Source organism: Ooceraea biroi, chromosome 9 (genome assembly GCF_003672135.1).
Source record: "Ooceraea biroi isolate clonal line C1 chromosome 9, Obir_v5.4, whole genome shotgun sequence".
Lineage (NCBI taxonomy): Eukaryota > Metazoa > Arthropoda > Insecta > Hymenoptera > Formicidae > Ooceraea > Ooceraea biroi.
This window is the reverse complement of record NC_039514.1, coordinates 6,072,344-6,088,835: the sequence shown is the minus strand read 5'-3', so window position 1 is coordinate 6,088,835 and position 16,492 is coordinate 6,072,344.

The following is a 16,492-nucleotide window of genomic DNA, read 5'->3' as shown; positions in this document are numbered from 1 at the left end:
TCACCTTCGTCTGCCACGTTGATCTCGTTGTTCTTTCTCTTCCCTCCCACCACCCCAGTCACCTACGTCTTTTATGATGATTGCTCGTTACGGATGAAGCTTTCTGAATTTTTACTGCCGCGCATTGCATCTGTGCGGATCTCGCGATTATTGCATTAGCGATGTGAAAGGGGTGACGAAGCGACCCTCTTGAATGGAAAGTAAAATGGCTGGCATTCATCCCCCGAGGTAGTTGTAAAACACTGTGGTGTAGTGTTCCTACGGTACTGAATTGTGCGACCCATTGTACGTATATTTTTACGAGCGGTAAAATTATGTATCGCATCCTTATTGGGATCCTTATATGGCGGCCTGATTGAGGCCAGCTTGCGAAAAAAGAGCAAACGGCCAAGAGCGGTCTTGCAGCGAATCTCTCTTAAAACTTGGATCTCTCAGATTCTACATATATAATTTTGAAATAAAATAAAAGAGAAGATAAAGGGAGTTGGATGAAAATAAAAAAACTGCGCATTCCTCGTACGGAAAGGAGCTTGAGCGAACTTGGGCGAAGTCTTTGCCTCCTCCTGCGGGACGCCATTTCCTGGGAACGTTTCCCTTGTACTTTTCACAGTTCGGCCCCAATGCAACTCCGCGGGTCCTGTACTTTGCCCGGTTCCTGCGTGGTATCCTTGCACCGATGCACGCGCACCGGTCTCACTTTCTGGTCGGTGTACTGGTTTCCGTTGTTCGACGGCGTTACGGTGATGCGCAATGAGCGGTGCCCGGACCCCATAAAAGGCCGTACCTACCCATCCACGAGTGCGAGAGGTGGCACAACCCAGAGAGGGCGAGCAACCAGTCAGTCGATCGACTACTGCGCACCGTGCACGCATAAAGAGTGCCGAATTTCAATGCTTCCCCCCTCCTCCCTCCTGTGCCTTTATACTCTCTTGTAGCCATTCTTTTCGACCGTAAAAAGTGCGCGCGCGCGCGCTCACTCGCTTACATTCCGCGCTCCCGTATGCAACCGGCTTAAAACACACACGTCCCATCGTAAATCACCTCCCTTGCCCCACGACTTGCGCTTTCTCACTCAGTTTCCTGCCCCCCCCCCCCTCCTCCCGGTCCCTCCTGTATGTTATCGTATCCATGGCGTTCGTCAGTTTCATTACAGTGACGCGCAAGTACGCACGCACGCACGCATGCAGTCGCTGTGCAATGGCGTGCCCCGCATAAAGCGCCAACGCGAGCTGCTCATGAGCGTGACTTACGGGCACGCACAAACGTTCTCTCCCCTGGCGATTTAATAGTCAACTTTGGAAATTGGAGAATCGAGAGAGAGAGAGAGAGAGAGAGAGAGAGAGAGAGAGAGAGAAAGGCAGGAAGGGATATAGAAAGGGAGGCAGAGAGAGACGATTTGGCGACGTCGAACGTGTGAGAATCGACGGAGTGCGTTTAATGGCCGCTCCGGTGCGCGACGTCATCATTGATCGCTACTTGAGTTACTGTGGGAAGAACGGAGATCGCGAGTGTGGCAATTCGGAGAAATATGAATGACCCACCCCCTGACGAAGGGAGGTGAAGTCTATTGGAATACATTTTGTTAAGATATATAATGTAACAAATCTCCTCTTTTCTACCGATAGCAGGACTGAATGATGCTCTTCGCATATTTATTTCTATCGTTGTTGAGAGTTTTCGCTGATGGGTGCCTGATGAGGAGCCCTGTTGCATCCCCAATGTTGTCTGTTGCCGATAATAACTGATAATAAGGGATATCGATGGATCCGTTTGAAATAATCGCGTTCCAAAGTACGAAGTGACGGAAGACCAAGCTGATCCCTGTCAGGTGGCGCCTCCGCGCGATGAGGATGGAAAGTCGCGGAGCAAGAGCTTATCGAAGCGTACTTGTATTTTTCTTTCGGATGGTATCGCAGTATCTTTGATCTGTACTAGTGCTTCATTTACACAACCGTGCCCACGGTGTGCCACGCGATACAGGAAATATGCAAGCCGGCAAACGACGACGACGTTCTTTAGATTCTCGGATGTCACGAGCATCGAAATTTAGGGCGAGAGTTCATCACGCGTGTAGTCTCGTTCTGTCAAAACGCTTTCACAGTTATCGCCGGGGAGAATCGCGAATAAAAAAGCAGGATACACTTTCTAATTAATTTGCGATGCACATTTCGCTGATTGCATTTTACCGCCAATTATCACGCACTGTCAACCGTGTCAACCCTTACTTGCCCCATTTTTATCATTACCTTTCGAAAGCAGTTGACATTAACGCGTTTATAATTTCGTTCGCCCTTGCCATCTCAGTCGCTCGATTGCGTAAGACCCACGGCGGAAAGGGGGGAAAAATTATGCAAGTTGCAGGGACGTTATGCAGGTACGTCACGACAAGTAGCGGAACGCATCGACAATATCTTCCTGCGACCGCGCAATAAACATCACGCATAATTGCCAGCGGGATCCCCGAGCCGAGACCGGCGACAAGCTGGGAATCGCCGCCGAGCGGAATGACCCACATAAGCCGGGCGCAGATGCGCTCGTCGCGCGCAGTTCGCCTAATTAAAATTCGTTTAAAGGCCACCGTGTCTCATTAGCGTGTCGTTTCCCGCCGCACACCATTCATTTACCACGCCAACAGCGTGGCGAGTAAAGTCTTTGTCTCACAGGAGAGAACTGCAACCGCGCGCGAGTAGCTTTCGAAGCATTTTCACAAAATTGTTCACGCGCGCATTTTGAAAACAATCGAATAAATTCTTGACATGTTTATTGTGTCTAACAAATGTTGTATCTAACGTATCTTCTAACGTGCGTCGGTATCTCGATCCACGCGAAATCAGCGAAACGGCGAAAGGTAACAGGAATCGGTTTCGAGGGGCGGGACATGGAGAGCGGAGCAGAGAGAGAGAGAGAGAGAGGGCCAAAAGGGCTGTTACATCATCCATCGATTAAGGGTGCGTCCGTCTGGTCTTTCTTACTCTCGCGCGTTGCATAATCGTAACCGCGTTGGCGGCATCTTTTTATCTCTCTACTCTTTCTCTCTCTTTCTCTCTTTGACACTTCTGGCACCCTCGAGCGTACGCGCGCGCGCTGCGACCGAACAAAGAAGAGGCATAAATAATCCAGAGTTTCCACGGCGCGGTCGTACCGATAATTAGATTCCGAGGGCCGCCTCTATTTTGGCCGAAAGTTACGTTAGAGGAGGAATCCACGGTCCCCCGCACCCCGCGCTCCTCTGGCTCCCTCCACACTCGCCGGATTCACTCCTGTTATCCCTCTCTCCGCTCTTTTCCCCCGTGTCCGTTCCCCTTTCCCACAACGTCCTCCCGACCCACTTTCGTCTCCCGGACGCTCTCTTCTCTTCCCTCTTCTCGCAGTGTTCCCTCTCTTTGCCCCTCTCTCTCCTTCCCCACGTCCTTCCTCTCGCACTGCAAACTTCGGCAGCGCGGGAGCAAACAAAGAGAGGCTCCCACCCTTGCAAATGCGCTCAGCATATTTATGGCACCGAGAACTGTCGTACACTTACCGCCAAAAACGCCGCAGAGGGTGGAAGGTCCGGAAACGCCGGCAAAAACACGACGGATGACCGAGATGAGACTCTCGACGACCACGCGCGCGCGCGCTCAGGGACTCAAGAAAGAATCGCCGGTCATCAGATTTGTGAGCGTCGAGCGGAGGTTGTGCACAAAGATGAGTTTATCGACTCTCGTCCATTCCGTCCGGCGCGCGCCCGTTCCGAACTAAAGCGGTCGTTTTGGGGTTGCGCGAAAGGGAAAGGGTAGTACAGCTCGCATCTGACGCTACATGCATCTGCATTATTTATCGTAGACTCGTAATGCATCGTTTGCAATTTGCACGAGACGTATCGCGTGTCTCTGAAATGCTCTGAGCGGTTAAAAAAGCGACAGATAAATTCGGCATAAAATGAAAAAAAGGGAAAATAATTTCGGTACGTCTCAGCGTCTGCCAGTTACGCAGTTATGGAACTCGCGCAAACCGGTTTTAATCCGTGGAAGATTGGAGCAGAAGGTCCCGAAGACACGCCGAGGTCTCAAGTTGGCGCGCGGAGGGTAACTTTATTACCACTCTCCTTTCTTCCTTTTTTTTTATCTCCACTTCGGCCTAGAGAGGGATGAATGCCGTGGAAGCGGCAATTCGATGCGACGGCCAAGTCGGGAGGAAAAACTGGGAAGGCTCTATGAACTGAATCGCCGTTCCGCGGTCCCACATAGAGTCCCCATAGAGCCTCTCGGCTCTTTGCGGTACTCCATTCAGAGAGCGCGGAATAAAGTGGAGGAACTCGAGAACTGCTCCACTTTCAGACAATGGGGAGCAGGTAGTCGAAGGTGTCCCGTCTCCTTCGCGCTGCCGCTCTCTCGGTCCTCGCCCTTTTCCTCTCGCTCGCGTGCTTTCGGATCTATAAAAAGATGCGCCCATAAAAATAGTTACGGTATAATGGGTGTAACGAGGATAGTGGTTGTTACCGCTATACCGGTTATGGCGCGGGTCGCAATCGTCATAAATTCAACGTGCGAACAGTGCCACAATGCCACGTTAAATCATTCTCGATCGCACCTAAAAAGGGCCCTGAGTTATTGCAGCGGCCGAGTGAAATACGCACGTCCGCGTGCATCCTACTGGTGCATCCATTTTCAAAGGGCTATGAGAATTCCTGCCGGGAGCGGGAGGACGTGGAAGGGAGCCTACACGCACACGTTAGACGCTCGCAGGGTGCGATTTGCATTTGCAATCCCGGTGAAATTGTACTCTCGTACAAGCTGGCTCGTTAAAGTACTCTGAAAAAACGCGTTATTCTTCGCGTTATTTCGGCTGCACCGCGACGAAACGGAACTCCTTGCCCCCCGATAACTCTTGTCGGCGAGTCAGATTCGCAGGGGAGTCACACATCCGGATGAAGCTAACGAGGAATTAAATGGGTTTCTTCTGAAGACGCGGCACGGTATTGATTTTCCCTTCCTCGTCGCGAACGGCTCTAACAAAGGACCATTAAAATCGGCGATTCTTCACTTTCTCGGAAACGTCCTTCCTTTCCTCTTTTTCTCCCGGTATCTCGATCACAAATCTTCCCCTGCGCCGTCTAGGCCTATTGTTACCCGGTAATAGAAAAACTTTGCATCTACTGGAACGCGTTTCTCCGCCGTACGTACGGAGCACACGTGAATCACGTTGACACTATCGAAGATTCGAACGCGCGAACGTGTTTCCGATGTAAACGCGTGTAATAGATTTGATTTATGAATCTCGTCGCTTTATGAATTTTCTAATAATATCTAAAAAAAAACGCTTTTTTCGATAAGGTAACTGTGCTAAAATTATCGACGAGATAAATCGAGCGCAATAGAGATTGCAGAGAACTGAACTTAATCAGTATATGTTTGACACGAACTTTCCAGCTCATCTTAAATATTAACAACGAGGCCGAGAGCAGTCCTCCCCCATCGCGTTATATTTCTCTTGTGCCCGAAATTTCCGTCAAACCATACGTCTTGCGTATCTTTCGCGGGATTCGCGTCAAGACGGGCGGGAAGGGAGTGAAAATATGCGCGCCGCTGATGGAGCGACATCCGACGAGAACAAAAGTGATTTAACCGTAAACACACGCGCAACCCCCGCGAACAGGGGTCGTGTGGGATGATAAGGTAGCTCACACGAGCCACCAACATTGGGGCGGCGGGGGTGGCAGGGTAGATGGGGACGGCGCGCGATATTTCGCCGAGCTGGAACTCACCGGGGCCACATTTCTCTTGATTTAGCGAAACAATCCGAGCATCTGAATTTCAAATATAATCTCGACGTAACGGCCGCGTGGAATGTTTCGTCGCGTATTACGCTCCACCCGATGACCCGCGAGAGAGGATCTCCCGCGAATTAGTTCGCGAAAAGGTCTCTCCTCCCTTCGCAAATCCCTCCGCTCGTCCCTCCTTTGTCTTCGAGAGAAAAGATTGCGCGCTGTCGTATGAAGGGATGGATTCGCCGACGCACTTCCAACGCCGCGATTCTTTGTGTCGTATTTATGATCGATTCGATTACTTGGACTTCAATTCTGTAACAATGGAATTTATACGGAGACACTGTAAGCAGCAAACTTCTCAGATTTATTCTGATTTTTATTGTGAATCGAGTGAATCCTTTCATCGAGGCATTCCTTTGGCATTCAACAATTTATGGAACGAATTGGTATGTTTCGACGAGCTGTTCCATTTAAGATCAGATTCGTAATATCGTCGACCGCTGCGTGAGGGACTGCGGGCCATTGAGCAACCGCGTCCCGTGAAAATAATGATCCAATACCCCGGGGTCCTTTCGAGGACTGTTCGTCGTGCTATAATTTCGGTACCCTCGATGTCTTCCACTATCTTTGACGATCGTCTAGCCGAGGGCCGCGCGAGGCACATCCGATACAATTTCCCGAACGTCCGTTATTGTGAAGCGACTTTGTTCAGTCGTTCACCTTTCGCGACGGTTGCGGTCATTGGATACTGCTTGATTTACTTGATTTACTTTGTTCAGCTGGCCGTGTCTATCTCTAGCTAACCGTTCAGCGATCATGATTTTTTTAAATATGATAAGCTCGAAGATGAATCCATCATACGTTTTTAGAACTTTTTCAGCTGATCGCGCATTCTTCGCCTAGCCTTTCCTATCCTGCGATCTTCCTTTTTCGCTTCGATCCGCCTTTCCTTCAAACGCATGTCCATCTTTGGACTCTACGTCTGCTCCAAAAGGAGCGATCAAGATAATTTATTGCGCGCATCCCGACGCGGATGGAAATTCGGTTGGCAAATGCGCTTGATCGAAAGCGCTTTAGCTCGGCCGTCTTTGTCTAACGACGGTGTGCAGAATGCACCGATGCATAGCTCGAGCGGTCGGAATGGAATTCCACGAGTTTCGAGAGTGATCGAGATCCGTTGCGCGCATCGAGATCTTCATCTTCGGTCTCGTCGAGCGATGCTGACCTCGCGCGTTGGCAGGGAGGAAAAACAACGGCAAGGCGCGTATTGCGCGTTTAGAATTCACGTGCTGCAAGCGTGCGAAGCCTGACAGCTGAGAAACACAACTGTACGGAATACGGTCGGTAGTCTGCCATTCGCGATTGACTTTTTCTTGCGAGATGAATCGCACGAACGAGTGGCGAACGAACCGCGCTTTTGCAGCTGGTAGAGAGAGCCGTTTGCGTGCGAACATTCAGAATTTCCGCTCCTATTTTCGATCTTTCATTCATGATATACTTTGGAAAATAGTAAGAGAAAATTTTTGTGCGTGCTTGGCCATTTTCGGCCACCCTCGTCGGGATTCTGGTCTCGCCCTAGTTCCCAATCTCGCGGGGACGCCTGGCTCCATTCGCATCCACTCTCGTCCATCAGATCAACAAGCGTTTGTACGATTCTCCACGTTTCGCTTCCCCAAGCAAAGCGCGTTAATCGCCGCTGCGTGGACGTGTGTGCTGTTCGCGTCCTTCGGAAAGTCCGCACGTGCCGTTTCAGGCAGCCTCAAGGTCGCGATAATTCGCAAGGGGGAAGGCAGAAACACAGGATCCTCTTGTGCCACGAGCGACAGCTGGGAAGCAGGCAGTCAGGCATGTGGGGCCCCAAGGTCTCTCCTCCTGAGGGCCCCTATTACGCTCCGACACGCATACCCGCGTACACGCACACACACGCACACGGCCATTTACATACGATCCTGTTGGACAAAGAGCGAGCTGAGATGCCCCGCTCTGACCTTCCGGCAAATTCGCACACGTGCACGCATATATAGGTCAAACTGCGCAGCGGAACTAGTTCGCTTCCCGGGTTCAAATGAAAGAGCGCCGCAGCAGCGCTGCCCGCTGCTGATCATTATACCTTTCATCTCGCTTTTATTTTTAGATACACGTTGAAAGGAATTCCTCGGCGGAGGCAGAGGACCAATGGCAAACCGAGTTGTAATACACGGACGAGCACGTGTTTGACCTTTCGCTTTTTCACTACTGAGCCGAGCGACGGCTCAATTAGGGGCTTCGCTAATTACGGATTTTCATTAAGTCGCCTCATGCAGGGATGTGCAAATTCGCATGCGTTGATTAATACTTAACTGGCGCCTTGCGTCAATTTTCCACGTGGTTTTGACTTATCATGGAAAGATTTATGTTCAATTAGTCAGGAACTAGTTGATAATAGATCAAAAATTATCACTTATTTATTCACTTTATTTATTCACTTTTCTATTTTACAGAAATATAGTTTTATCCTTTTCACGCTTCTTTTTATATTTTTCATATACTTTTTTCTCTTGGTTTAGTAATTAATAATTTTTGTGACTGAAGATGGTCGATCAACGACATGCTAAATGAGCTTGAATATTCGATCATGTTTTGAAATGTTAGCGCTGCTGGCAAGAGAGACTCGTTCTTTCTGTTCTTTCTTCTTTGACAAATGCGGGAATACGCCTGTGTAGGGGGCGAGTGCCTAATTTACCATCCGTGATTTTTGTTCGCGCCCCCCACGAGAAATGTTCCGTCGGAGGGTGAAGCGGAATACAGAGAGAGAGAGAGAGAGAGAGAGACAGAGAGACAGAGACAGAGACAGAGAGAGACAGAGACCCGCCAATGTATCTATATACATGCGTATATAAGCTCCTCCCGTATGACGTATAGCCGTGATTACCCTGATGTAGATCCGTCCGTCCATCCCGACCCGATAACGCATCGGCAATGTTCAGATTCCTTTCTTCTTTCCTCTCGTTCTCTTTCTCGTTCTATTGGCGAACGCATCGATCATCGTTACGCCCGCGATTTTTCATCGGAGTCCCTTTTAACAAAAAAAAGAGAGAAAGAGAGAAACAGCTCACCGAGATTGAAAAGCTATTTTGCTGTCTGGGAATGCAAAACGAGGGCTCTTTTGTCGGGTGCACCAATGGCCCTTGTTATCAGCGAGGATTTTTTCCGACGCGAGCGGACAATCTGAACTAGAGGATGCGATTTGCACGATGCCAACGATATTCCGAGAAGCATTTGAATTGATGAAGTTCTCGTCATAACTTGCGGAGGATGAAGAACTTGAATGTTTATTTGAATATTTTTGAATCAAATCACGCACAACATAATACAACATATATTAATTCGACAATAATTCTCTCATGTACCATCGATGATTCACAAAAATAAAACGATCTGGTGTATCACATAATTGAAACTACCTCTCTGTATCCATTCTCGACGAGTGCATGGAGAATTACCCTCGATTACCGCGTAGGTACTTGTCCGAGTTTAATCTCCCTCCCAGACATTTAAAGAGATATTAGACTCCCGTAATAAACTCTTAGTCCAACGGCAGTTCTTAAAAAACATTACGCAGACTCCATTACTGCACTTGCGTTTTCCCGTTCGTCCCGGGAAATCTCATCTCATCACGAGTGCCATCATGGCAATTTCGCTTTTATTGTCGCGCGTGGGATAACAGTTTTCCCTTACAGCTTTCTCCTTACATCCCTCGCGTTACAACAAAGTAAAACGGCATGGACCGGCATCTATCTCGCGGAGTAAAATAATACAACCGGAGCGGATCCACGACGTTACGGCGGACGTCGTTCTTTACCGCGACGGGCGATTCCAGCGCGGTGATTTAGCTGATCGATTCAATTTTATGGCTGCTCCTTTTTTTTCCCACCCCGTGTGTGTCCCTGCGCGAGCGTTCGCATGTAGGTACAACGGCCACGGTGGTGCTCGTGCCCGGTGCCAGCGGCTGGATCGAGGGAGGCTCGTCCATCCGGAAGCACGCGTCGATTCGCCTCAAATCGTCCATGGCCAGGAATTATTGCCCGAAATTATACGTTTCGCGTGCCGGTCTCTATACGTCGATTCGGACGTGCCGTTTCATGGTACCACGAGAGCCGCACGTCACCCCCGCGCGATCACGTCGGCCCGGCTCTTGTGTATCTGCGACGGTTCTTTCGACGTTCACCCTCCAATTTGATGATCGAGCACGTGACTCGATACGGCGTTTCAAACCGCGAGAACGCCTCGTGGAAAATTGGAGTGTCCTTATCCCTGCGTGGGTTGTGCGTGCGTATGGGGAAACTCGATTTATCGACAAATTCGAGAGGCCACCGAACATCTGCGTTCACCGCTTTGAACACGTTTGATTTTCTCTCGGTGTGTTCATTATCTGTGTTTTAAATGTAAAACATGAATATTGTACATTGCCGTAACGCGCTAGCAAAAGTAACGTTACATCAGACCCGGCGTAGGGTTACAAAGAGCCAACATTTCCACGCATAAAAATTGACGAAGAATTGATGAGAACGTGGTTGAATCTCGGCTGAACGCAGTCGCAAGCATCATTTATTTGGCTAAAGCGCACGGTTGGAGGATTCACGGCTTGGTAGCGCATTACTGTCATTGGGCTATTCTTACGCGTTATCTCGACGTTGTATGCATGACGAAGGAAGGAAGGGTAATGCAGTGCGGTAGCAGATATGAAGGTACATGACTTATATGGGACGCCGTGCGTCCCCGAGTCCCAAGATGGAGAGCCATAAGCCGCTCGTTTCCCTGCGAGAAAGATTCGAGGCGGAATCACCGTCAAAGGCGATGCCGCGCGGAAGCCGTTGGCGTCCCTCGAGATTGATGCCCGCAGGCGAATTTAAAAGTGACAGGGTGAAAGATCGAGGATACTTTCGAAACATCGGGGTAACGTGTTATATGTACCGGGTGATCCACATCTCGGCGAAAATCTCGGAAGGTGACGAGATAAATGTATGGTATAATGCGAGCTTGAATATGATCGGCAGAGGAGGCTTATTCAGTCTTCCGCGCGATCGCGCGATAACGGTATGTTCCTGCTGTTTGACGCGAAGATGCGCCAAAGAGAAATGGCTCTGCAAAAGCCTACTCGCAAATCTACTTTGCTAGAAATGTAATAGATGCTAAGAGACCACTAAGATTTCGTTGTGATGAAATATACCGGAAGGCGCTTAGGCCGAGTCCCAGCAGGAAATTGCCAGGTAGCTAGGTTTTACGTCGACCCACTTTCTTCCTGATCACCGAAATTCGAGTTTTTCGTACGTAATCTATAGCTCGGCGATCGGCGTCTCTTCAATTTCTTCACTCCACTACCGAACGACGACTTGATTACCCTAGCGGGAACACTATTACGATACGCGAGTAACACGTAATTACAAGCTATTCGCGTGCCGACGAATTTTATTGGCTCGCCCGTCCGATCATTCGGTAGACACGGGTTTTTCGTACATATTCGTGGAAAGCTGCGCTTATATTCACGTGACGAAGTGTCGTACATCTAACCAGGCTGCTCGTACCCTCGCCTATCTGTCGCGGGTGGGAAGGGGAGGAGGGGGGGAGAAAGAGGGTATTTTACACCCCCGTCTCGCTCGATTTCTTTCGCGATTAATCACGCCGTTCGACTGCCGGGCTGGCCCGTTATACCGCCGTTTAACCCGAATTCGCTTCTAATCGCTCCTCGAAACGCGAAGTCACATGGTGTGTTCAGCCGGGGTTCATTATACATATTCGGGCCTCGTTCGTCGCGCATTCCCGTGTTCTCGCGGATTACACGTGAGACTTTGGGGGAGAAATTGGCCGCGGTCCGCACGAAACGTTTTATCGCGTGCCACTTCGATCGACCTCACCTCAACTGTTGTAATACGGGGAAAAGTTGGACGTAGGTATAATTATGCAACGAGCGCGGAGTATTGGTACGGTGAGTGGATTAATACTGTCCAGTGTGTGAACGATGCCCGCCTTTATAATACAAGGATTTTCTGCGACGCGCGACTCGTCGATTCTTTTCCGTCTTTGAGCACGAAGCAGGTGGAATTGCGGTAAACATCGTGTAAATGAATATATTAGTACACGAGTGTCCATCGAAGAGAATTAATTATTTCGGAGAGAATTTCATTGAACGTGAACACCGAAGTACCGAAGTAGATTAATGTATTCGATTGTTATGACCGTTAAACGATAGCGCAACGGACAGCGCTGATGCAACCCGATTGTACAATACAATTCGTACGTTACGTCATTAGCGTAATGTACCGTATCCAACAAGCCGCTACGGTATATTATAATTATTTTTTACCGTGCATATATGTCAGAGAAAGAAACGGTTGTCGTTCCGACACAGGTCAGTTTTGACTGCATTAATGCGATTTTCACGCGATTCCAAATGACGCCACGACTGGTCTCTCTCTTTAAGATCGCCGGGTCGACCGGTCATGACCGGTAATTTTCGGAGGGTCCCGGATGAGAAATCGGCGTGGAGGGCCCCCGTGAACCCGATGCCGCAGGCTTGGGAAAAAACCGGGCTCTCCCGAAAATCTCTATGCAAATGGGGCCGCCTATTCGGGGGTTGGCGATTTTAGTTTTTGACGCTGCCGGGCAGATCGCGCGCGCTCTCCACCTCCCGCTGATCATGATTGACAGCGCTGTGCGTGGAACACGCGTGTCGTTCATCCCCGTTGTCAAAGGAAGAAGCCGAGGGGAGTCGAATTGGTAGAGGGTGAGGAAACGTGAAAGCGTGCGACAAAGAGCGAGAGCGAGAGAGAGAGAGAGAGAGAAGGAGGAGGAGGAGGAGAAGGACGAGCGGGAGGCAACGCTGGCAATGGCGGATTGTCGAGGGTCCTTCAACGTTGCCACCCTAGTCATTACTTCGGCATTAACGGGGGATGATTCTCCTTCCCTCTTTCGCGGATTCACCGGTTCATCGAGTACTCGAGAGAGCCCACGAGAGGCGGATACGCAGTAGGGGAGGACCGCTCCGCTCCGGGGCACGAATGTCGCGCGGAGTTAAATCGGCGGATTTACGAGCGCGGCTCTACGCTGCCGTCGATATTTTTCGTCTTTTTATTTTTCCCTCTTTTTGCATTTCTTCGTTTCCTTTTTTTCGCCAGTCCCGTCCGATGCCGTTCCTTCGGCGAGCTGCGAGCGCGATAACGCGAGAGCGCTCGCATGCAGGTAACGGAATATGATTGAGGGAAAAAATTGATGAGCCTGCTTTATGCTAACAATAAGTAAATTTTTGCCAAGTAAAGTTCATGCCAAGTAGAGTTTATATCGCATCTCTTATTTTTCCTTCTCTTTTTAAGAATTGTGACTGTCGATACTTTAAAATATCTATGATTTATTTGCGTTAAAATTTGTCATTTACTGCTTCGTTGAATAATCTCGTGCTGATAAGCGCTCCTCAGGTTTGGCCACATTGTATTGTTCCACGTTTCACGGGTGCTGCGGAACGATCGGAGCGGCCTGGGAAGATTTAGCTGCGCATATTGCGCACCGGATTGCCGCAGCTGCTCCTGCTGCGGTTTCCGGGTCTCATGGCCAGTTGGCCGAATTGTTACCAAATTGCGTTCTTCCTCTTCGAGAGCGCACGTGGCAACATGAACGATGTATTTGCATGTAAAACTTACCGCCACCCGCTACACACAAGTGTTTAGCGTTGCATTAAGCGTATATTTACACATTAATTCTTTTTTAATAATATTAATAATATAATCATCGAACAATATATAAAATTACTTTATATCCCATCTCTGTAGAAAGTGTCATATTTTATCCAGGTTACACAATTTTATTTTATTTTACACGAATTTCAATGTCCCTACCCATCTCAGAATAATTTCAATAAATTATTAAAATCAAGTTTTTATATTCTTTTCTCGTTTCGATTTGAATTGGGAGATATCCTCCTCCGTCTCACGTGACGTTAACAGCAACATTGTCAAATTCGTGTCCGTGTGTACACACATACACATAGTCTCTACGCTTATTATTCAATTCGTATTATTCATCGTCACGCAGTCGTAAAAACGCTGTTATTCGCGTTCGGGCGATACGTAAGGCTTGTTCTCCTTTCACGAAGTCTCCTCGTTCTCTCGACGTGCGATCGTAACGCAGAGGCACGATCGGCGACGCTGTTGCGAAGACGATGGATTATTGACCGGTGCAGTAAAACGACGTCGGATACGCGCGAACATTGCACAACCGGAACGTCGAACCGGGATCCTTGGGCTCCATTCTGGTCAAACGTTTCTGCTCCTTTGACGGCAGCCACGCATGGTGGCCGTAAAATGCCTGCAACGATCCGGTGAAAGGCTGCGGGAAAATGTCAGATCGCTGCGAGCACGGAGCCACACGATCGGCAACCGCTTCCTTGTTTAGCGCTAAATCGATCGCGAAATCTCCAAGCGCTTAGGTAAATGAAACGTCTCTTGGTAGCCGGCGTGATAGTCGGCTTGCGAGATCGATCGCCAGCCGACATCGATTATATGTAAGTGAGAAAGATGTAGTAATAAAAATAATGAAAATATTTACAGAAAATATATAACTTGGATTTTGTGAGTCATATTATGTCAAGAAATCAACCGATGGACATAAATACTTCTCCAAGTTCCGATCGCGTGATTATTATTGCGTGAAAGATCATGAGAACCGTGTAGGGTTTCTCGGAAGCCACCAAATAAGCGGTGCGATTGGCCTTGATTGGAACTTTGTTGGCCCACGGTTTTCAAATTATATCCATCCGATTACACCACCATTTATGGAACCATGCAATCTCGTGATAATTGTATCGACTACGTAGCAATTGATAAGTTTCAGAAATTGTGTACATAAACTCAAGAGTTATGGAGTTGGAAATAAGATTGTAATTTCCAAATCCATCTGAAGATATATAAACATGCTTAATAACTGTATATCAATTTTTCTAATATTTGTTTAAAAGTTTCATAGTCTTACGTTTTGAAAATTAAAAAGAATACAAATTTGAAATTAAACTTATATTTAGGGGAGAAGAAAATTTCCTCAGGGTTAGTCTCTCCCCGCCAGACCCTCCGTTGACTCATTCCGTGTGTACGCATGGAGAATACGCGAGCTGTTACAGAGCAGTAACAGTTCACGAACGTGTCGAAAAGTCGCGATAGCGCGTTCGGCACGTGCGTGGCATAGGATGACGTTTACCTCTGCGACGTTATGACGCTGGCGGGTGTTTAACGTCGTTGGATCGGTGCAATGTCCGAAGGCAGCCACCAACTAGCTCAAGGAGAAAGAACATTGCTTCGGAGCCAAGAGTTTTCATGCTTCGTAGCCGTTTATAGCCACCATGCGTACGCTGCTACCATGATAACTCTTCTCCCTCCCTTGCACGTGTTCTCTTCTCTTTCTCCTGTCGCGACGCTGCGTGATCCCAGCTCCATCGTCCACGTCTCGAAATTGTCCGTTTATTTCGCTATTTTGTGCAACGCAACAAAAACAATGTTTTGTGTTTCTGTCTTTTAAAAAACTCCTACTCGAATTTAGAAATCTTCAATAAAACAAGAAAATTGAGAAGCTGGGCTAATGATCACGCGATTTGATCGTTCGATCACCGAAGGCACCATGCTGCGACCGAAAGAGCTCCGTCAGAGTTTTCCGCTCGTAATCCGCGTTCGCGCCGCGGATGATCCTAACGCGTACGGAAAACGAATTCGATATCTCTTTATGGCGCTGTAAACGGCAACCGTATAACACCATATATACCGTATATATTTACGGGACGCCCTTGCTCTCGTCTCTTGCTCGATCATATCCGATGACCCGCCGCGGCAGGCAGGGAGGAAGGCAAGGGTAGAGGGACGGAGGAGAAAATACCTACCCCCGGAGGGTGGGATGGATTATTGTCGCGGACGCTCGACGGACGCCGCGTGAGAGGAATTCTCCGCGCGACGCGTGACGTGTTTCCGTGGCAACCCGTAAACGCACCCTTTCCTCTCCCCGAAATTTTACTGGCGCAGCTATCGCATCGCTGGCCAGGTGGGTCACCCCTTTTACGATCCGCACGTGGATCCGCGTCTCGCTATCTCGCCAGTTCGCAACCCGGCAAACCACCCTCCTCCCGGCGCCCTTCACGAGTCCTAGGCTTTCGTATCAACGTCGCCGCGGAGGTGGTAGGTAGAAGTAAGAGGAAGAAAGGGAGGGAGGGAGGGAGAAGGCGCGTCCTCGACCATCAACTCCGATTAATTTCCAATGGATGCTCGTAAAGCGTTTTACTGGCTGCCATACGTGCCGATACGCTTGCGAAAAGATACGTCGCGCACTTGCTGATATCGCCGATACCGCCGCCGATTTCAGGGGGTTGAAAGGAGTTGCCCGCTCGTCGGCGGAGAACGACCGCAATCTTCGTAATGGAGAGAAACCTGTGGTGGATCGCAGTCTGCGAGTAGTCGCGTTTGTCGTGTCCGATTCCGGCGACAGACTTGCGATCGTTCTGACTGCGGAGCTTTTTGTATTTTTTAATCGTGCTTTTTTTTCTAAACCTTCTTATAATATAAAGCAAGAGATTAAATCAGGCACTAATATTCTAATACTTTGTTTACTTCTGTCGGTCAGAAATTCCGTGTATTTATTTTGCTCACCGTGTATTTTCTCTTCTCAGCGGAAGAACTCGCTCGAGTGCTTCTACACCGCTGCCGAAGTGCGAAGCGGTGCATTATCACCGGATGCACT